The following is a 26,145-nucleotide window of genomic DNA, read 5'->3' as shown; positions in this document are numbered from 1 at the left end:
GCCACGACGATGGCGATAATAGCTGTAAGTACTAGTGGCGGTGGTGGTGATGGTGATGATAGTTTTAGTGGTCACGATGATGATGATGATGATGATGATGAACATGTCATTTCTACTATCATCTTCATCGTCAACATCATCAGCTGAATCACTTTCACTTTCGTCATCCCCATGTGGCCGATGGCGCCAATGACTGACTTAGGTGGAAGTGATGTCGATGATGATGCTGATGAAAAAGAGGAGGACGATGATAGTGAATGTGTTGTTGTTGATGATGCTGACATCCCCCGATGACGACATCAATGACGATGATAATGATGGTAGTGATTGTGGCTATGATGACGCTGACGGTGATGGTTGTGACGATGATGATGAAAATACTAATGAGTCAATGGATAAGGTTATTTTCGCTGGTCCTTCATCTTAAATTTTACGATGATGGAGAAAAGGCTATGGCTTTGTTAATATCATTTCACAGTCCGCAGAGGTCGACTTTGCCTTTCAGACTTTCGAATTTGATAAGTTAAGTACCAGGTACGTACTGGGGTCGATCTAATCGACTAGCTCCCTCCCCAAAAACTATGGGGGATATCATTTCACAGTATCGTTAGCGAGTTAAACAAAAAGACTCTGCGGTATTTCTACTCCTACAATGCACCTGTACATCAGTGTACATCAACTGGCTAAATGTACGAATGTGGGCTCAAAAGTTCACAGTCCTAGCATCACTTGCAAGCGATAATTTCGACCGCATTATTTCTGTCCAGGTAAACTAACATCTGACTGCTCGAAGAATGCTTCAAAACTTAATAAATAAATAAATAAATAAATAAATAAATAAATCACAGAAAGGGTGTTTCTAATATTAGACAAACGTAACATTTGTCTGATATTCGAAAAACCCTTTCTGTGATTTATTTATGTTGAATTGTACAATTATTTTCATTTTGTCGTATGGCCGAAAGGCATTTGCCTAAAGTATATGTATAATTCATTTTCTGTTGCACTTCAATTATATTATCACGTTACGTTCGTCCAATAGTAGAAACACATTTTCTGCGGTATTTCTACTCCCATAATGCACCTGTACATCAGTGTACATCAACTGGCTAAACGTACGAATGTGGGCTCAAAAGTTCACAGTCCTAGCATCACTTGCAAGCGTTAATTTCGACCGCATTATTTCTGTCCAGGTAAACTAACATCTGACTGCTCGAAGAATGCTTCAAAACTTAGTAATAACTACTTATTTTCAGGACAGACAAAATTTTGCATCGTGGTCTCAGCAATTACTTTATTTAAGGCGGCGAGCTGGCAGCATCGTTAGAACGCCGGGCGAAATGCTTAGCGGTATTTCGTCTGCCACTACGTTCTGAGTTCAAATTCCGCTGATGTCGACTTTGCCATTCATCCTTTCGGGGTCGATAAACAAATGAATGTATACAATAACGAAAACAAGAACACGAAAGCATGAATTATACACATACAACAAACGAACGCCTTTCGGCTATACAACAAAACGAAAATTGTACGTTTAAAAATTAATAAATAAATAAATAAATAACAGAAAGTGTGTTTCTACTATTGGACGAACGTAACGTGATAATATAATTGAAGTGCAACAGAAAATGAATTATACATATACTTTAGGCAAATGCCTTTCGGCCATACGACAAAATGAAAATAATTGTACAATTCAACATAAATACATCACAGAAAGGGTTTTTCGAATATCAGACAAATGTTACGTTCCTCTAATAGTAGAAACACCCTTTCTGTTATTTATTTATTTATTTATTTATTTATTAAGTTTTGAAGCATTCTTCGAGCAGTCAGATGTTAGTTTACCTGGACAGAAATAATGCGGTCGAAATTATTGCTTGCAAGTGATGCTAGGGCTGTGAACTTTTGAGCCCACATTCGTACATTTAGCCAGTTGATGTACACTGATGTGCAGCTGCATTATGGGAGTAGAAATACCGCAGAGTCTTTTTGTTTAACTCGCTAACGATACTGTGAAATGATATCCCCCATAGTTTTTTTGGGGGGAGGGAGCTAGTCGATTAGATCGACCCCAGTACGCATCTGGTACTTAACGTATCAAACCCGAAAGGATGGAAGGCAAAGTCGACCTCGGCTGGCGCATAAGAGAAATGCAGAGTCTTAACACACACACACACTCGCACGACGTCTTCCTTTAGTTTCTGTTTCCTTGGCCTAAGGCTATCGTGGAAGACACATGCCCGAAGTGGTAACTGAATGGGACCGAACCCGTAACGATAAGGTAGAGAAGCAGGTTGCTTACCACATTGGAACAACGTATATATTTCATATACACAAAGATATTACAGAATACAATTAATAATATATCCACGGCCGTGTAACTTTCTTAAGAGGATAGCAGCTAATGTACTCACATCAGTTTATTTTTCTCTCCCACTTGTCTAAAACTTTTTTCTTGAAATATTTTGTTTCATCTTAAAATTCAGAAATCATGTAATCATTTTGTTTTTCAAATTTATTATTTTTTTTATCTTAGAAGGGAGAAAACAAGTAATACATTTGTTCTCTCATATTTTATTAGTGTTTTTTTCTTCAATCGATATCGTTTAATACATGCAGTTTCAACGATAATTACCACTTTGGTAAAAAGATATATTCCTTGTTTTTTTCCCTCCTATAAGAAAGGGAATAATAAAATGAAGAATAAGTATGACCATCTGTATCTAAGTGAAGTCGCGCTGTCTGGCTTCGACATGTTTTAAATCGGTTTGGCAGCGATTTCTGACATTTGATATAGGGCTATTAAAATATTTACTGCTAATATATAAGGAGACACTCAATCTCAACTCAAGAACAAATGCCAGAGTCATATTTGAAAGAGAAATATAAAGCATTCTGTCATTTCAAAGACAATATACATGTATTCAAAACAGCGAAGAACGAGTGGGAAGGGTAAAGAAACAAGATTAAAAATAAAAATAGTTAAATGTGTAAGTCAAGTCTCATATTATAAATCTCTTTTAAACCGTTTGTAATCCTAGGCTTTCTTCAAATATCTGTTTATTAGTAATACATTATGTGCGAAGCGGATAATGATATTTTAGATTAAGATAACCGATTGCCAACAGGTATTTTTTTCTTTCTATTTACTTGAAATTACAGGATCGTAGTATTTAGATTTAATAAAATGTAAAACTTCTTTTATAACACGTCAGTACTTTATTAACAGACTGCGATAAATCCGTGAAAGAAATGAGCAATAAGAAAAGAGTTGCTATGTCTCTTTATATCCGAAATGTTATGATGCTACAGAGATACATTTAGGACTGTTATTTGTTCCTTCTCGAGCTACGCCTGGCTCATAGGGCCGGTTTTCCGTATAGGTTCCCCACCTGGACGGGACGTCGGTCCGGCGCAGGTGAGCTGCAAGATGCTGGAGGAAAGAGTGAGAGAAAGTTGTGGCGAAAGCGTCAGCAGAAGTTCGCCATTACCTTCTTCAGGAGCCGCGTGGGGCTTAGGTGTTTCGCTCATAAACACACACATCACCCGGTCTGAGATTCGACCCCGCGAGTCCGCTACTCTAACCACTAGGCCATGTGACTCCACAAATTTAGGACTACCCAACCGCCAAAATAGTGTCATAGTATGTGTGTATGTGTGTGTATGAATTACCCAACATGGAGACAATGCAAGAGAGAGAGAGAGAGAGAGAGAGAGAGAGAGGGGGGAGAAAGAGAGAGAGAGAGAGGGAGAAAGAGAGAGAGAGAGAGATGGAGGGAGGGAGGGAAAGAGAGTTTCCAAACAAGAAAATAAATATCTACATATTTACTGAGATACTAGTGAAGTAGATTAGGTTTATACATAATCTATATAGACATTTAGACATAAATAAATAAAAAACTAAATATGACGAAAATGTTCGTTTTTGCACTGCATGATAAGGATAAAATTGACACTGAACTAACAGCTGTGAGCAAAATTTGCTTCTAAAGTAAGCTAAAAGTAACAGCTATCAAATATGAAAGGTTAAAATCATAACACTGACAAAAGTCATTCAAAACAATCGTAACTCTATTTGGAAAAAAAAAATTAAGCTACTTCCTTGCCAACCCAATATTATAAGCACAGTGCCTGGAATTTGAAGGATACGACTAGTCGATTATATGGACCTCAGCACTTAACTGGTACTTATTTTATAGACCCCGAGAGGATGAAAAATAAAGTCGACCTCGGCAGATTCTGAACCCAGAATATAAAGAGGAGCAAATAATAATGCTGAGCGTCGATCTCTTTCATAATCCATTATCCTTAACAGCATTTATTATCTGACCATTGATTTTTGTACTGAAGCGAATCCTTTCCCCGATAAAATAACATGTCAGCGGCTGAGTATTCCTCGGGTGCTTCTACCTTAAATATATTTCTCAGAATATATTAGTATTAAAACCAATGCTGTTCACTTCAGTTGTAATTACAATCCATGCTTCCGACATTGTACACTTTTCATAACTCTCCAGTTTCAATCAGAAGTCATGGGCCGCAATATGATGATTACAATTACAGTAACATACTCTAGATACCACACGTTTAAATAGAACCGGAACATCACAATTACGAATTAAATACCTCGAATCCCTATCGACATATTAATAAATGCATTCACACGTACGCTAGAATTGAATTATTTGGGTACTGAAATATTGCTTAGTACCGAAGTCTCTTGGTAAAGAGACATCCAGTCCGTTTAACCAATTTTGTGTTTGACAAATTACTCTGTTAGCACAGTTGTTGCTTAATATTTGTTTAGGTCTAAAAAAGGTTCTCATGGCAAAGTTGCTGTTTTGTAAAATGATTCCTTGGCAAAGCTGTTACTTAGCAAACTACTTTTATATATAGGAAACTACAACACACACCAAGCAACTATATTATTTATGAGAGATATGATAAGCAAAAGTTTAGTATCAAAAAGTGTTGCTCAGCAAAGCTGTTACTTGTCAACGCGTTATTTTATTAAAGTGTTGAGTAGCAAGTGTTTTGCTAAGTAAAAAAGTTAATTAATAAAGGCGTTGCTAAGCAAAGGTATTGCACAGGTAACGGGTGGTTAGTCAAAACAGTTACTTGACAAATATATTATATGGCAAATGCATTGCCTGGCAGATGTTTTGTTCAAAAAATGTAGCGCTTAATAAACGACATTCGTAATAAAAAACGTTGTTTAGGAGAGATTCTGTGTGGTAAATGTAGTGATATGTAAGTATATAAGCAATTGTAAGAAATATATATTGAAACGAGAAAATAAATGCATCAAGGGAGGTGGGAATAAAAACTTATAAAGCTGAGTTTGTACTTTTAAGGTGGCAAATAAGATTTCTGCTGTCGTGGTAAACCGACCAAAGGAAAGTAGATGACTTTTGGTAGACGGAAACTACGTGCAGCCCGCCGTATCGCTTGCGAATCGGTGTTGGCGTGTTTAAGCCCAGATAGTCGAGCAGTTTCACATAACAGAACGATAGAGTAAATACCAGGGTTTGAAGAAAGTCAAGGGGGTCGATTGGTTAGGCTGAAAAATCTTCTTGGTAGAGCCTCGGCATGGGCGGAGTCCAATGATTGAAACTAATAAATAAGGGAAAAATACATACATATATATATATATATATATATATATATATATATATATATATATATATATATATATATTATATATACATATATATATATATAATATATATAATATATATATATACATATATATATATATATATTATATATATATATATATAATATATATATAATATATATATATATAGACAACGCAGACATAAACACAGATATATGTATGTGTATCGACATAAACATATATATATATATATATATATATATATATAACGAAATGTCAGCGCTAAGTAGTGTGTAAGTATGAGCAGCGTATGTGACACACATCTCAACGTCCCTAATTACTGCTCATACTTACACACTGCTTAGCGCTGGCATTTCGTTATTTACCTCGGTCGACCGATTTATAGCGCAAATCAGTCACCATGTTGACTGAATTATATATAAAGCAACGACTTTATATGTTCGTTCAGAGTTACTTCTCGTAGGTGCATCTCATTGACGGGAGCCAAGTAGCTTGTGATTCAAGTCACAAGCCTCTGGTAGGTCCGGGGCTATAGTGGAAAACACGTGTCCATTGTCCATGGTATAACACAGTGGGATTGAACCAGTAACCTTGGGGAGCAAAATCCTTGTGACACAGACATGCTTGCTCTTATATGTGTCTGCATATACACATACATACATACATTTATACATACATATATATATATATATACATATATATATATAGACATGTATATATATATATATATATACATGTATATATATATATACATATATGTAAATATATATATATATATATATATATATATATATATATATATATATATATATATAGAGAGAGGAGAGAGAGAGAGAGAGAGACGACAGGACAGACATACAGACAGAAAGACACAGTGAGACATCAGACGAACAGCAGAGTGAGAGAGTGAGTAAATGTTATCCTGAAATGTTCTACTGAGAGAATCCATCCATCTGAAAACGTACTAAAAATATCGATGGAAGCCTATTTAATACTTAGGAAAAATTAATTATAAATTCAGTTATTAACAGAGCAATTGAGGTTATCTATTGTTTGTTTGACAAAATTTCAATCATATTATAATTATGAATAATTGATGAAAAAAATTCCTAAAGCCAAAGTTTTCAAATGATAGTTGTGATATATATATTAGCCGGAAATTATTTATATGAGAGTAAAATAGAATTATAATATTTTAAAATGGTAACGTATTCCTTGGTGTTTTCAACTCTTAATCAGGGACGAAAAGGCTTCGAATTTTAGCCCTATGCTTTCCCAGTTTTTTCGGAATCTGTAATACAATAGTAAGAAGACATCTACGAACTGGTGATAAGGCATGTAGAATGTTAGAAGATGAGCTCCGTTTAAGACATTTACGGATTAGGTGATGCGTTTAACCCTGTAACATATGGAATCTAAATACCAAAGACTCAGGACAGAAAAGAAGCGCCAATGATTTGATAAGTGATGAAGGACAAAAAGAAAATTGCAAAGTAACTCCTGAAAGTCTTCCTATTTACCGAACCGAGCTGTCATTTTAATCATGTCGGACCCGAACTAACAAAGGTTCTTAACAGAATTTGTACTGCCAATATAGAATGAGTGGACGAACACCAATGTGTATATTGTTCTATGTTACATACCATTCAGCCATGTCATAGATTTGTGTGAGGCATTCTGGATTTTATTTAGCACAGGCCAACACTGTGCAGTGATGCCTATGGATAAAGGATTTCCGTATATGGTTATCTCATCTGTATCTTGGAGTAAACTATCAAATTTGTTCTTCATATAACGTATGGTATAATTATAAACAGTGAAAAGTTTAGCCATTTCTCTGCAAACTAAAAAAAAAATAACGAGCAACCTTAATCGATTTTCGAACCTTATTGTGTTCTCATCATTCCACATCATTCTGACAGTCTCCAAAGAAAAAAGCAAGTAGCCAAGTTAGTTATATACTCATTAGCACTTATTCTATGAAGGAGTCCCTAACTTGCATACCGAAAGTGTTTAACACTTTATAAATACCAGGGGACTATTAACGGAGATCTTAGCCCACACAGTATCAAAGTATGATATAATAAATATGTAACATATGGTATAATTATAAACAGAGTAAATTGTAACCATTCCTCTACAGGCTGAAAAACAACCTTAATCGATTTTCGAAAGTTATTGGGGTCTCATCAGAGGCGTCAACATCATTCTGACAATCTCCAGAAAAACAATTTACTAAAGTGCCTATATACTCAACAAAAACTCTATGAAGGATTCCCTAATTTGCATACCGAAAGTGCTTAACACTCTATAAACATCAGCGGCCTGTCAACGGGATCTTAGTCCACACAGTATCAGTATCAATATTTAAGCTAATACAGTGTTGTTGTTGTTTTCAGGAATTTCGATTGTTCTTATGTGTAATAACATAAGCGGCCACGAACTGATCCATCTGAAATAGTAAATACAATTTCGTAATAATCATAAAAGTTTATGATTGTCAAATGTGAGACCCTTATAAGTTTGTGATTGCCATAACGCAGTACAAGTCTATAAATGTGTGTATGTGGTGATTGCCAAATGCTAGGAAAGGTTGAACAGAGTTGGCCTATGATCCGATAAATTCGAACAAAATGTTGCTATTTTAATTACAGAAATTATATAAATCTCGCCAATGTTTAACCACATCATATCTTATGGGAAACTACAAGAGACTTCACTGTCATACCCGGTGGTTTGCGGAACCATATAGGAGCTCTCATAATCACAATAGTTTGTTTTAAATTATTATTAACTGCGAAAGGATGTAGATCTGCAGAATGCCGAGGGCGCCGGACAAAATGCCCTGCCGTATCTGTTCCAACATTTTTCACCCGGAGTTCAAATCCAACAGAGGTAGAAAGTACATATTATATTTTAGAAAGTGGTAAAATAAAGCAGCAATCAGATACTGAGATCGATTTCACCTTCAGAAAGTGGTTTTCTATCAAACTATTTCAGGTATTGTGATTATAATACACTAATTTGCAGTGAAGTGATTGATTTTTGACTAAAAGAACCTACATTCTATAAAATTTAGGTAAGCAATCATACGCTTCCTGGTCAATATACATATGAATATGAAGGTTAGTTACAAAAGAGACCAAAGCACTTCGGACATTTTATATGGTATAGTCAAATTTTTAACATCTTCGAAATAAAATTTTAATATGCACTTTCCGAAATCGTATGACGAAGAGTACAGAAAAGCGACAAGAAACATAATTACGAGAAAGAGCAAATAAAAGAAGGAGACATGGATAACGACCGACAGATGAGATAAACAAATTTCTTTAAAACTGAAAATAGCAAAATGGTAAATGGTAAACGTGAAAATAGTGGATAAATATAAAGAGTTATTGCTTTAGGTGGGTGGCGGGGCTTTGGTTGTTTGATGCGATAAATAAGGGACAAATGGTAAGTTTTCGTTTAATTCAAATGATTTAATTAAGAGAGCGAAACGTCAAAGGAATGACTGACATACGAATTACTGTTTGAATCGACAGAGAAATTGAATCAACTTGAATAGATTTAGTGCAAAAAGTTATACTGAAAGAACGATGTATGTAACATGGTTTAGATCCATATTGATTGAAACAGTTTTAAAATTCTTCCTTTTCATTTGATTATGGACTCAATTTGCTACGCAGGATCTTACACGGAAAAGAAATCTGCATACACAAACGTACACACATTTACATAAATACGTATACATATACGAATACATATAGTATAAACATAAATACGCACAAACAGATATACATACATACATACATACATACATAAATATAACAGTGTGTGTGTGTGTTGTGATATTAGTTTCAAATATTTTTGCAATAGTTTATGCATAATATTTGTATAATTTATCTTCTCAAAAAGTAGATATTATTTGCTTCCAAAACATAAAGTATAGAATTGCTGCAAACAATTCCTAATATATACATACATGCAAACACACATACCTATAGATAGAGAGAAAGAAATGCAGAGAGAGAGAGAGAGGGGGGGAGGAGAGAGAGAGAGAAACAAAGAAAGAGATGGACATCAACACACAGGTACGCAACAATAAGAGTTTAGTTGTGGAGTATATACTTGGTGTAGGTATTCATGTATTTATTTCTGCAAGGATGCTGTATTTCATGGTTATGTATGTTACCATGGATGGGATTTAATTGAACAATTGCATACATTGGAATTGAACATAGCAAGAACACATGTAGGTCTAAATATATACACACATACAGACTGACAGATAGATAGATAGATATATAGAGGGATAGATAGCTAGCTAGATAGATAGATAAATAGATAGATAGATAGATAGATAGATAGATAGATAGATAGATAGATAGATAGATAGATAGATAGATAGATAGATAGATAGATAGACAGACAGATATGTAGATAGATAGATAGATAGATAGATAGATAGATAGATAGATAGATAGATAGATAGATAGATAGATAGATAGATAGATAGATAGATAGATATGAAGTAGTATGTTATATTCATCTGTGCGTTGTAGTGTATGCCTTTGGATGTTTTCGTATACCAGCATGCATATATATATATATATATATATATATATATATATATACATATATATCAACATGTGTGTGTGTGTGTATTAATGCACACACGCTTACACGTTACTCCTCACCCCCCACCGCCACGCCGTGTGTATATCTCTGTGTGTGTTATTGTGATATTGCATAGTAATAAGTTCTTTGTTGAATCTTGAAACCTCGTTTTAATATACAATAACTTAAAACGGAATACTCCCAAGCAAACAAGGGTAGCTAGTATTTCTTTGAGTGTTTTCTCTAAATATCTAAATATGCCATTTTACCAACATTAAAGCCTCTTTTAGAAGGAATAAACTGCAGGAACAATTCCATAAAAATTTCTAAATATCAAACAATGATTCAAGTGAAATACTCCCCTGCACACAACATATCCCATTCTATGTCATCATAGCCTGTGTGTTGAGTAACGTATTTATCGCACAACCGACGATTAAATGATAAACAACTAAGCCCATATAGAGATATGTAAACGTTCTGATTCGTGGCTTCCTGCATTATCAGAGCGTGATTTTGAATGTTAATTTCGAGTGTGTTAACTCAATGACGACATTGCATCTCTCTATGGAAATCTCAGAACTATTTAAATGAAAGGAACCTGAACAATATGTCTTAGATTAAATTTTTTTCACTGTGTTTATCTTATAAATATCATTGGCGCTGATGACTAGCTTCCATTTTGTAAATATTTATTCAAGAGGAAGATGAAACTTCCTGCTTTCGATCTCAATTATTCAGCAACTGCCAAGTCAATGATTTTGTTCTTTTAAAGAGAAATTCAACATCATGGTTTGATTTCTACATTTTTTTTTTGTGTGTGTGTATTGCTTATCCTTTTGCAGTGTGAATCAAATTCCACAGAAAAAGATAAGACTACGAACAGCTTTTTCTGAATTTATGAACATCGATAATTACAATACAAGTCTATTCGAATTAAAGCTAATACATTTTGACGTTAAGACTAAAAAGAAAATACGAAATTCTCTACAATAATTTGTTGAAGTTAATAGTAACACAGTATACAACTTTCCATGTTTTAAGGGCATATATTATTCAAAATTGTCGATACGTAAGATTTCAAACTTATTGGGTTAATAAGAATATAAATGCGAATAATGCTGATAATGGAAGTTGACATATAAGATTATAAAACATAAGCAGATGTCTATATCTTTGATGTATTCGCGAACACTGGATTTCTCGGATACAACGGAATATAATGTAATTAGCCGGGTAACTGTAGGTGTGTGAGAAAATGTATTCCGACTTTATTCTATAAATATAATTACTAATAATTAAAGCAAATTTGAAACTGCTGACACTCCTACACACATGCAAATCTGTACAGACGGAGACCAAACATAGCTGAATGGTTAAGGTGTTTATTTTGCAATCGTTTGCAAATATAATGTCCTGATTTCGATTGTAAAATCGAGGTAAGTTTTATGACTGAAATTTCGTTGGTGGAAAAATGTGCAGAATCCGATTGGATGGACCGCGCCTAAAATTGCAATTCACAGCCTGTGAAACGCTGATTTCATTTCAGGACTTAAGTGTACAATTTGAAATATTGGGCCCCTTTCAATGCGAACTCAATGACCAGGTTACCTTGTTGATCGAATATATTTATTGATTGAATATATATATATATTTGTTGATTGAAAGTGAAGGCGCATGGCTCAGTGGTTAGAGCGTCGAGCTTACGATCGTGAGGTTGTGAGCTCGAATCCCGGACCGGGCTGCGTGTTGTGTTCTTGAGCAAGGCACTTTATTTCACGTTGCTCCAGTTCACTCAGCTGTAGAAATGAGTTGCGACGTCACTGGTGCCAAGCTGTATCGACCTTTGTCTTTCCCTTGGATAACACTGGTGGCGTGGAGAGGGGAGGCTGGTATGCATGGGCGACTGCTGGTCTTCCATAAACAACCTCGCCCGGACTTGTGTCTAGGAGGGTAACTTTCTAGGTGTAATCCCATGGTCTGTGTCGTGACCGAAGGGGGTCTCCGATTGAATATATTTACTTTATTTCCAAGAATGTTGATCTGAAATCTCCTGTTGAAATCAATATCGTTATGTTTCGGAAGTATTATACAAATGGTGCCAGACGACATATTCACCGGGTGTCATTAGTCCATATTGTCTCTTTTCCCAGCAATATTATATGTCATACTAAATCTGTGACATTTTCAATGGATTTATATTTTCAAATAACTGAGATTTTCAACTGAATTTAACTCTATCAATTACATCTCTATAGCAGACGTGTGACCTGACGACATGTTGCAGTAACATTATCAATTTGTTCACAATGATTTCTTTCATTTCTCATATGAAAACATTTGTGTTCCGTCAGATTGCTGACGCTAGACAAACACATGGAGCAGACATAACCCTGCACTCAATACACAGAATAAAAGATATCATAATGCAACGTAACCAGAACATAGAACAAATGCAATGATACGAGGAAACAAAAAAAAAAAAAAAAAAAATAGCAAATACTCACATATTCGAAACAAATGGTCGTACGAAGAAGGACCAGAAGCAGAATAAACAAGAACATTCCAAAGCAGCAACGATGCCCACTGTTCATATTTTAATAGAGATGTAGAGATGTAACAGAATTGAGCAAAATATAGATCCACCGACCACGCTTCACTTGAAAATATAGATACACTGATTACGTATCGCGAAAACATTTTGGTAAAAAGAAATACAAGCCAATACGAAAGACGGAGGGTATGACTCCTTTTCCCCTTCTCTCTCTCTCTCTCCCTCGCACTTACTCTCGCCCTCTCTCTCTATCTATCTATTTATCTGTTGCTCTCGCTCTCTTACGTATATACATTTATATATATATATATATATATATATATATATATAATATATATATATATATATATTATATATATATATATATATATATATATATATATATATGTATATATATATATATATATATATACATATATACCTACCTACTGACCTACCTGCTTAGATACATACGTGAATTTATACATACATACATGCATACATATCTTCGGGAGGCTACTCCCGGGTACAAAGAAATAAGAACTCACAACATGTTAGAAGCCATGGCCACTCATTATAAAAAGGAATACTGGTGAAATATACCAGTGAAGACCTCAATAAAATGTAAGCACAAAAGAGCTGATATAATGATTTGAGATATAGAAGAGAAACTGTGCCCAATTGTGGAAATTAGCTGGCCAGCGGATGTTAACATAAAGCTGAAAATCAGTGAAAAAGAGAATACCTACAATTAAGTATTGAGAAATCTGCAATTACTCTATCCAGATTACAAGTTCAGGTTTATACCTGTAATTATTGAGGCATTGGGGTATATTACACACTGCCTAAATACCAATCTTGAGAAAGTATGCTTCTCAAAAGCAGAAAGGAGAAAGCTGATACGAAGATAACAGATAATCCATCACTGGAACTGTATAAATCTGTAAAACTTTCCAGAAATTTGTCATTTAAATATATATGAGCATATCTAGATATGTAATTATATGCATGAGAAAACATACATAAAACATACATACATGCATACTTACATACATACATACATACATACATACATACATACATACATACATACATACATACATACATACATACATACATACAGACAGACAGACACACACACAGACATACACACACATACATACATACATACAGACAGACAGACATATATACATAATGATGATGCCCCTCCACTCGTTACCGAGGAAAAGCATTACTGACCTTCAGGAAGATTGTGTGCTCAAGACTACCTTACACTTTACATTTGGCATGCCGTTTCTAAAGTGTCCTCGTCTGACAGGAGTAAAGGAGTGATGTCAGTACACATACACGGTACACAGCAACTTTTGTTCGCTTTGTGGTGCCATGTTGGGACCAGGCATAAGACTCAAGCGACCGGAAATAATCAGTTGCTCTCTGCTGCCTGAAAGATATTTCATCATCCATGGAGCAAGCACAACTGAGTGTGCTGCCCAGGTAGACAGGTTTGTCTATCACTTTCAGTATTGTTCTTTCAACCAAGATAGCTAGTTCCACATATGGATTTCCTGATACAAGCTGGAATATTACAACAGTCTTTTCCAGGCTAATGCTACGTCCAAATGCATTGCAAGAAGCAGAAATATGGTTCACAGGTATTTGCATGTCATCCACAGTATGAATGACTAAGTCACAGTCATCTATATAAAGGAGATCGGGAATAACAGACTGGAAAACTTTTGGATTGACAGCAAATCGATGCTGGTTAAAGACGACCTGAAGATCGATACTTAACATATATCACAGGGGAGCTATCCACAAAAAAATACATAAGTGAGAGTTGCAGCAAAGTACAGAAAAAAAGAGAGTTCGGGTAAGGATGTCACGGTGGTTGATACCATTCCCTACAGGAATGGGTCCTGCCATGCCACCGCCAACATCCCATCATGAAATGTTTTAATTATTGATATAAAGTGATCCGGATATCCACGTTTGCCAAGTATATTCCATATGGAAGTTCTATTAACAGTATCAAAGGCTTTAGTTGAATCAATGAATACGTGGACAAGATCCATATCCTGCCCATAGCAATTCTCCTGCATCTATCTCGCAGTGAAAATCATTCCTCTTCCAGATCAGAAATCACATTCAGATTCAGATAGGTCATCGTTTACAAGACACCTATTCAGGCGGGTAAGAGAAATACTTGCAAGCAGCTGAAAGGAGAGCAATACCTGTGACGTTTCCACACTCTACTCTGGGTCCTTTTCTTTTATAGAGAGGAATAATAATTGCATCCTTCCGGTCTTTAGGCAGTGGACCATCGCTCCAGATTATACTAATAAATTCACAAAGGGTCTCTGTGCTGTGATCACCACCAAATCGCAGGACATCAGTACAAATGTCGACACTCACGAACGTTCTATGAGACCCGCAACCAGCAGAACTGAGAAAAGCATCGCAAATGCGTGCGGCTGTAATGGGAAATCGTTGAATCACTCTCCGTGGGTTATCAGAGGATGAGAAGATTAGTTACGGTTCAGTTCAGTCCATTATCATTATATATGGATAGATAGATAGATAGATAGATAGATAGATAGATAGATAGATAGATAGATAGATAGATAGATAGATAGATAGGTAGATAGAAAGATAGATAGATAGATAGATTGATAGGTAGATAGGTAGATAGAAAGATAGATAGATAGATAGATAGATAGATAGATAGATAGATAGATAGATAGATAGATAGATAGATAAATTGATAGATAGATAGATAGATAGATAGATAGATAGATAGATAGATAGATAGGTAGATAGATGGCTGGAGGGTGGAAGAGAATGAAGGATGGTGTTATACTTGCACATATAGATATACGTGTGACACAGATTGCTGTAGAACACTGTGCACTTCGTGTGTGTATGTGGGCGTGTGTTTGTGTGTGTGTGTGTGTGTGTGTGTGTGTGTTTACAGGCATCTATACATGCACGTATATTACTAAAAGTATGAGAGCATTGTTCTGGTATAATAAATATATATTTGTTAGTTTTCCGTATGATCAATTTACCATTCATTTTATAATGACAGTCCAGTATGGACAAAAATCGCCGACCAGATAATTAATGATAAAAAATGTTATTGGTATAAGAATTACGAACGTTGCGTTTAAATAATCTTATATGATATATGATAACGTATGTATATAGAATGTGAACATTATATCAGTTGTACATTTATAAGCACGTGTTTTTGTATGGAAGTAAATATGTACATACAACCATATAGGCGCAGGAGTGGCTGTGTGGTAAGTAGCTTGCTAACCAACCACATGGTTCCGGGTTCAGTCCCACTGCGCGGCATCTTGGGCAAGTGTCTTCTGCTATAGCCCCGGGCCGACCAATGCCTTGTGAGTGGATTTGGTAGACGGAAACAGAAAGAAGCCTTTCGTATATATGTATATATATATATGTATGTGTGTGTGTGCTTGCGTGTCTGTGTTTGTCCCCCTAGCATTGCTTGACAACCGATGCTGGTGTATTTACGTCCCCGTCACTTAGCGGTTCGGCAAAAGAGACCGATAGAATAAGTACTGGGCTTACAAAGAATAAGTCCCGGGGTCGATTTGCTCGACTAAAGGCGGTGCTCCAGCATAGCCGCAGTCAAATGACTGAAACAAGTAAAAGAGAAAAAAAGAATATATATATATATATGTGTGTGTGTGTGTGTGTGTGTGTGTGTGTATAAATGTTCATATATATATAACTATTCAAAAGAATGTAAGAAGATGGAGATATGGCATTTAATAAAAGTTTATTATCTGTTAAAATCCAACATAGCCGCTTACAGCTGTTTCGATTACGACTAACAAATTAAATGGCAACTATTAAAATCATTATGTTAGGTAATATCTCTTTAGAGGAGTAGAATTATGTATAGTTAGGTGTTTTTATGCGTTGTATTTTAGGTTGTTTCAATGAGTAATGGATAAATATGTGAATAGAATTAGGTAAATAAATAGAGGTTTAATAGTAAATTACAGAGAATCATGTGAATGGGGAGATAAAATAAATACTTAGGTAAGTTGTTTATAAGGCTGAGGGAATACTAATATATTAACACCAGTCTTTTAATTTAGTGCATATAAATATATATATACACACATATAGATATGTGCATCTAAAGATATATATGCATATATATATATATATATATATATATATATGTATGTATGTATGTATGGACAAACGTGCACACACATGCATATATACACATACACAAAGAATAGATACAAATTTGTAGGCACATGTGCACACATACATGGAGATACATGTATGTGCACCACCTCATGCAAATGAATATATATAAGGAACAACACATCCATATGTATATCTATCTATCTATATATCTATCTATCTATCTATCAATCTATATATACATATATATATTCATATATACACAAGTACACACATAACCGCGCTCACACAAACATGTCAATACTTATACATAACGCACATTTGTCCATATAAAGCATGTATACCGTTAGGTATTAATATATATACTTAAGTGTATCTCTCTCTCTCTCTTTCTCTCTGTATATATTATATATATATATATATAATATATATATATATATATATATATATATATATATATTATATATTCATACATACATATATACATACATACATGCATACATGCATACTTATATAGAACTTTTAAGGTGTGATCTAAAATAAAGATACAATTTCCTTCGTACATGTTTGCTGAAATGCACACATTCATGCATATATATATATATATATATATATGTACGTTAATATTTCTATGTGATAATAGTAAAATTTCACATTAACCTGGACGGTTGATCGATACTTTTGCTAAAGTGCAATTTTATTATTCATTAACAAGATTACTCTTGACAATCATTATCATTTTTCAGCCAGATAAGTCGTCATCGGACTGTGCTACGTTTATATTTTCTCTTTTGAGGTAAAATTTTTCTGGGTAAGCTCGGCTCCCTTAAATGATATTTTCTGCAGCACTTGTAAACTCTAGAGTTGCAATATTATATTTATGCATACGATATACATAATTTATGAAGGATGCATATATATATATATATATAATATATATATATATATATATATATTTATTATATAGAAGGAGCTTCTACAGGACTAGTACTGTTTCATTCAAGAGAAATCTTCAGGAAGCTATTTAACAAGAATTGTATTAGCATTTATACATTTAGGCAGGTTTAAAGGAGTGGTGGTGGGGGACTTTTTTGGGGGTAGGCATAGCGCAAAATATCATACTTGGGGGAGTGGTCAAGGAGTCAGTGGTAAGTTAGATGAAAGAATAGATAAATAAAAAAATAAAAAATAAAAAATAAAAAATAAAAAATAAAAAATAAAAAAATAAAAAAAATGTGTGCACATACATACATAAACACATATACATACACACACACATACGTACACATGTGTGCCTATACATACCTACACATACACACATACACATACATATATATATATATATATATATATATTATATATATATATATATATATATATATATATATATATAAGTTTAACAATTAAGGATAATCTCTTAATAAGGGATCTTAACAAGAAATTATCGGGTAGCTAGCGTGAAAACCTCATAAAAGAAAAGAATCCGAAAATAATTTTTTTCTTTTGAACAAATTAATTATATCTATATTGTATAAAGGGCATTATTACACATAAATGCCTCACACTAGGAGGGACAAAGTCATTACTACCAAAAATTATACTAATCATACCCAAATGCAGTTTTTCAAAGCAAGACATTTAAAAATGAATTATGTTCTGTATCACCGTGATTTCACATACAACTTGCGTCTAATGATCGTCAGCAGAACTGATTCTGAATACATCATAAATAAACCAACCTTATGTAGCGAAGACGAACAGACAACTGTTCACTCTGGCCAAGCACATGGAATGTTTATAAATCATATATCCGGTAAATGGCGGGCTTTTTTACGAACTGCATGTCGGGTAATGAAAAGTATTTCGGAATAAGTTTAACAATTAAGGATAATCTCTTAATAAGGGATCCTAACAAGAAATTATCGGGTAGCTAGCGTGAAAACCTCATAAAAGAAAAGAATCCGAAAATAATTTTTTTCTTTTGAACAAATTAATTATATCTATATTGTATAAAGGGCATTATTACACATAAATGCCTCACACTAGGAGGGACAAAGTCATTACTACCAAAAATTATACTAATCATACCCAAATGCAGTTTTTCAAAGCAAGACATTTAAAAATGAATTATGTTCTGTATCACCGTGATTTCACATACAACTTGCGTCTAATGATCGTCAGCAGAACTGATTCTGAATACATCATAAATAAACCAACCTTATGTAGCGAAGACGAACAGACAACTGTTCACTCTGGCCAAGCACATGGAATGTTTATAAATCATATATCCGGTAAATGGCGGGCTTTTTTACGAACTGCATGTCGGGTAATGAAAAGTATTTCGGAATAAGTTTAACAATTAAGGATAATCTCTTAATAAGGGATCCTAACAAGAAATTATCGGGTAGCTAGCGTGAAAACCTCATAAAAGAAAAGAATCCGAAAATAATTTTTTTTTTGAACAAATTAATTATATCTATATTGTATAAAGGGCATTATTACACATAAATGCCTCACACTAGGAGGGACAAAGTCATTACTACCAAAAATTATACTAATCATACCCAAATGCAGTTTTTCAAAGCAAGACATTTAAAAATGAATTATGTTCTGTATCACCGTGATTTCACATACAACTTGCGTCTAATGATCGTCAGCAGAACTGATTCTGAATACATCATAAATAAACCAACCTTATGTAGCGAAGACGAACAGACAACTGTTCACTCTGGCCAAGCACATGGAATGTTTATAAATCATATATCCGGTAAATGGCGGGCTTTTTTACGAACTGCATGTCGGGTAATGAAAAGTATTTCGGAATAAGTTTAACAATTAAGGATAATCTCTTAATAAGGGATCCTAACAAGAAATTATCGGGTAGCTAGCGTGAAAACCTCATAAAAGAAAAGAATCCGAAAATAATTTTTTTCTTTTGAACAAATTAATTATATCTATATTGTATAAAGGGCATTATTACACATAAATGCCTCACACTAGGAGGGACAAAGTCATTACTACCAAAAATTATACTAATCATACCCAAATGCAGTTTTTCAAAGCAAGACATTTAAAAATGAATTATGTTCTGTATCACCGTGATTTCACATACAACTTGCGTCTAATGATCGTCAGCAGAACTGATTCTGAATACATCATAAATAAACCAACCTTATGTAGCGAAGACGAACAGACAACTGTTCACTCTGGCCAAGCACATGGAATGTTTATAAATCATATATCCGGTAAATGGCGGGCTTTTTTACGAACTGCATGTCGGGTAATGAAAAGTATTTCGGAATAAGTTTAACAATTAAGGATAATCTCTTAATAAGGGATCCTAACAAGAAATTATCGGGTAGCTAGCGTGAAAACCTCATAAAAGAAAAGAATCCGAAAATAATTTTTTTCTTTTGAACAAATTAATTATATCTATATTGTATAAAGGGCATTATTACACATAAATGCCTCACACTAGGAGGGACAAAGTCATTACTACCAAAAATTATACTAATCATACCCAAATGCAGTTTTTCAAAGCAAGACATTTAAAAATGAATTATGTTCTGTATCACCGTGATTTCACATACAACTTGCGTCTAATGATCGTCAGCAGAACTGATTCTGAATACATCATAAATAAACCAACCTTATGTAGCGAAGACGAACAGACAACTGTTCACTCTGGCCAAGCACATGGAATGTTTATAAATCATATATCCGGTAAATGGCGGGCTTTTTTACGAACTGCATGTCGGGTAATGAAAAGTATTTCGGAATAAGTTTAACAATTAAGGATAATCTCTTAATAAGGGATCCTAACAAGAAATTATCGGGTAGCTAGCGTGAAAACCTCATAAAAGAAAAGAATCCGAAAATAATTTTTTTCTTTTGAACAAATTAATTATATCTATATTGTATAAAGGGCATTATTACACATAAATGCCTCACACTAGGAGGGACAAAGTCATTACTACCAAAAATTATACTAATCATACCCAAATGCAGTTTTTCAAAGCAAGACATTTAAAAATGAATTATGTTCTGTATCACCGTGATTTCACATACAACTTGCGTCTAATGATCGTCAGCAGAACTGATTCTGAATACATCATAAATAAACCAACCTTATGTAGCGAAGACGAACAGACAACTGTTCACTCTGGCCAAGCACATGGAATGTTTATAAATCATATATCCGGTAAATGGCGGGCTTTTTTACGAACTGCATGTCGGGTAATGAAAAGTATTTCGGAATAAGTTTAACAATTAAGGATAATCTCTTAATAAGGGATCCTAACAAGAAATTATCGGGTAGCTAGCGTGAAAACCTCATAAAAGAAAAGAATCCGAAAATAATTTTTTTCTTTTGAACAAATTAATTATATCTATATTGTATAAAGGGCATTATTACACATAAATGCCTCACACTAGGAGGGACAAAGTCATTACTACCAAAAATTATACTAATCATACCAAATGCAGTTTTTCAAAGCAAGACATTTAAAAATGAATTATGTTCTGTATCACCGTGATTTCACATACAACTTGCGTCTAATGATCGTCAGCAGAACTGATTCTGAATACATCATAAATAAACCAACCTTATGTAGCGAAGACGAACAGACAACTGTTCACTCTGGCCAAGCACATGGAATGTTTATAAATCATATATCCGGTAAATGGCGGGCTTTTTTACGAACTGCATGTCGGGTAATGAAAAGTATTTCGGAATAAGTTTAACAATTAAGGATAATCTCTTAATAAGGGATCCTAACAAGAAATTATCGGGTAGCTAGCGTGAAAACCTCATAAAAAAAAAGAATCCGAAAATAATTTTTTTCTTTTGAACAAATTAATTATATCTATATTGTATAAAGGGCATTATTACACATAAATGCCTCACACTAGGAGGGACAAAGTCATTACTACCAAAAATTATACTAATCATACCCAAATGCAGTTTTTCAAAGCAAGACATTTAAAAATGAATTATGTTCTGTATCACCGTGATTTCACATACAACTTGCGTCTAATGATCGTCAGCAGAACTGATTCTGAATACATCATAAATAACCAACCTTATGTAGCGAAGACGAACAGACAACTGTTCACTCTGGCCAAGCACATGGAATGTTTATAAATCATATATCCGGTAAATGGCGGGCTTTTTTACGAACTGCATGTCGGGTAATGAAAAGTATTTCGGAATAAGTTTAACAATTAAGGATAATCTCTTAATAAGGGATCCTAACAAGAAATTATCGGGTAGCTAGCGTGAAAACCTCATAAAAGAAAAGAATCCGAAAATAATTTTTTTCTTTTGAACAAATTAATTATATCTATATTGTATAAAGGGCATTATTACACATAAATGCCTCACACTAGGAGGGACAAAGTCATTACTACCAAAAATTATACTAATCATACCCAAATGCAGTTTTTCAAAGCAAGACATTTAAAAATGAATTATGTTCTGTATCACCGTGATTTCACATACAACTTGCGTCTAATGATCGTCAGCAGAACTGATTCTGAATACATCATAAATAAACCAACCTATGTAGCGAAGACGAACAGACAACTGTTCACTCTGGCCAAGCACATGGAATGTTTATAAATCATATATCCGGTAAATGGCGGGCTTTTTTACGAACTGCATGTCGGGTAATGAAAAGTATTTCGGAATAAGTTTAACAATTAAGGATAATCTCTTAATAAGGGATCTAACAAGAAATTATCGGGTAGCTAGCGTGAAAACCTCATAAAAGAAAAGAATCCGAAAATAATTTTTTTCTTTTGAACAAATTAATTATATCTATATTGTATAAGGGCATTATTACACATAAATGCCTCACACTAGGAGGGACAAAGTCATTACTACCAAAAATTATACTAATCATACCCAAATGCAGTTTTTCAAAGCAAGACATTTAAAAATGAATTATGTTCTGTATCACCGTGATTTCACATACAACTTGCGTCTAATGATCGTCAGCAGAACTGATTCTGAATACATCATAAATAAACCAACCTTATGTAGCGAAGACGAACATATATATATATTTGGGTATGATTAGTATAATTTTTGGTAGTAATGACTTTGTCCCTCCTAGTGTGAGGCATTTATGTGTAATAATGCCCTTTATACAATATAGATATAATTAATTTGTTCAAAAGAAAAAAATTATTTTCGGATTCTTTTCTTTTATGAGGTTTTCACGCTAGCTACCCGATAATTTCTTGTTAGGATCCCTTATTAAGAGATTATCCTTAATTGTTAAACTTATTCCGAAATACTTTTCATTACCCGACATGCAGTTCGTAAAAAAGCCCGCCATTACCGGATATATGATTTATAAACATTCCATGTGCTTGGCCAGAGTGAACAGTTGTCTGTTCGTCTTCGCTACATAAGGTTGGTTTATTTATGATGTATTCAGAATCAGTTCTGCTGACGATCATTAGACGCAAGTTGTATGTGAAATCACGGTGATACAGAACATAATTCATTTTTAAATGTCTTGCTTTGAAAAACTGCATTTGGGTATGATTAGTATAATTTTTGGTAGTAATGACTTTGTCCCTCCTAGTGTGAGGCATTTATGTGTAATAATGCCCTTTATACAATATAGATATAATTAATTTGTTCAAAAGAAAAAAATTATTTTCGGATTCTTTTCTTTTATGAGGTTTTCACGCTAGCTACCCGATAATTTCTTGTTAGATCCCTTATTAAGAGATTATCCTTAATTGTTAAACTTATTCCGAAATACTTTTCATTACCCGACATGCAGTTCGTAAAAAAGCCCGCCATTTACCGGATATATGATTTATAACATTCCATGTGCTTGGCCAGAGTGAACAGTTGTCTGTTCGTCTTCGCTACATAAGGTTGGTTTATTTATGATGTATTCAGAATCAGTTCTGCTGACGATCATTAGACGCAAGTTGTATGTGAAATCACGGTGATACAGAACATAATTCATTTTTAAATGTCTTGCTTTGAAAAACTGCATTTGGGTATGATTAGTATAATTTTTGGTAGTAATGACTTTGTCCCTCCTAGTGTGAGGCATTTATGTGTAATAATGCCCTTTATACAATATAGATATAATTAATTTGTTCAAAAGAAAAAAATTATTTTCGGATTCTTTTCTTTTATGAGGTTTTCACGCTAGCTACCCGATAATTTCTTGTTAGGATCCCTTATTAAGAGATTATCCTTAATTGTTAAACTTATTCCGAAATACTTTTCATTACCCGACATGCAGTTCGTAAAAAAGCCCGCCATTTACCGGATATATGATTTATAAACATTCCATGTGCTTGGCCAGAGTGAACAGTTGTCTGTTCGTCTTCGCTACATAAGGTTGGTTTATTTATGATGTATTCAGAATCAGTTCTGCTGACGATCATTAGACGCAAGTTGTGTGTGAAATCACGGTGATACAGAACATAATTCATTTTTAAATGTCTTGCTTTGAAAAACTGCATTTGGGTATGATTAGTATAATTTTTGTAGTAATGACTTTGTCCCTCCTAGTGTGAGGCATTTATGTGTAATAATGCCCTTTATACAATATAGATATAATTAATTTGTTCAAAAGAAAAAAATTATTTTCGGATTCTTTTCTTTTATGAGGTTTTCACGCTAGCTACCCGATAATTTCTTGTTAGGATCCCTTATTAAGAGATTATCCTTAATTGTTAAACTTATTCCGAAATACTTTTCATTACCCGACATGCAGTTCGTAAAAAAGCCCGCCATTTACCGGATATATGATTTATAAACATTCCATGTGCTTGGCCAGAGTGAACAGTTGTCTGTTCGTCTTCGCTACATAAGGTTGGTTTATTTATGATGTATTCAGAATCAGTTCTGCTGACGATCATTAGACGCAAGTTGTATGTGAAATCACGGTGATACAGAACATAATTCATTTTTAAATGTCTTGCTTTGAAAAACTGCATTTGGGTATGATTAGTATAATTTTTGGTAGTAATGACTTTGTCCCTCCTAGTGTGAGGCATTTATGTGTAATAATGCCCTTTATACAATATAGATATAATTAATTTGTTCAAAAGAAAAAAATTATTTTCGGATTCTTTTTTTTATGAGGTTTTCACGCTAGCTACCCGATAATTTCTTGTTAGGATCCCTTATTAAGAGATTATCCTTAATTGTTAAACTTATTCCGAAATACTTTTCATTACCCGACATGCAGTTCGTAAAAAAGCCCGCCATTTACCGGATATATGATTTATAAACATTCCATGTGCTTGGCAGAGTGAACAGTGTCTGTTCGTCTTCGCTACATAAGGTTGGTTTATTTATGATGTATTCAGAATCAGTTCTGCTGACGATCATTAGACGCAAGTTGTATGTGAAATCACGGTGATACAGAACATAATTCATTTTTAAATGTCTTGCTTTGAAAAACTGCATTTGGGTATGATTAGTATAATTTTTGGTAGTAATGACTTTGTCCCTCCTAGTGTGAGGCATTTATGTGTAATAATGCCCTTTATACAATATAGATATAATTAATTTGTTCAAAAGAAAAAAATTATTTTCGGATTCTTTTCTTTTATGAGGTTTTCACGCTAGCTACCCGATAATTTCTTGTTAGGATCCCTTATTAAGAGATTATCCTTAATTGTTAAACTTATTCCGAAATACTTTTCATTACCCGACATGCAGTTCGTAAAAAAGCCCGCCATTTACCGGATATATGATTTATAAACATTCCATGTGCTTGGCCAGAGTGAACAGTTGTCTGTTCGTCTTCGCTACATAAGGTTGGTTTATTATGATGTATTCAGAATCAGTTCTGCTGACGATCATTAGACGCAAGTTGTATGTGAAATCACGGTGATACAGAACATAATTCATTTTTAAATGTCTTGCTTTGAAAAACTGCATTTGGGTATGATTAGTATAATTTTTGGTAGTAATGACTTTGTCCCTCCTAGTGTGAGGCATTTATGTGTAATAATGCCCTTTATACAATATAGATATAATTAATTTGTTCAAAAGAAAAAAATTATTTTCGGATTCTTTTCTTTTATGAGGTTTTCACGCTAGCTACCCGATAATTTCTTGTTAGGATCCCTTATTAAGAGATTATCCTTAATTGTTAAACTTATTCCGAAATAC

The sequence above is a fragment of the Octopus sinensis genome, linkage group LG12, assembly GCF_006345805.1.
Source record: "Octopus sinensis linkage group LG12, ASM634580v1, whole genome shotgun sequence".
NCBI lineage: Eukaryota > Metazoa > Mollusca > Cephalopoda > Octopoda > Octopodidae > Octopus > Octopus sinensis.
The sequence above is the reverse complement of the archived record's forward strand: the minus strand, read 5'-3'. Positions refer to the sequence as shown.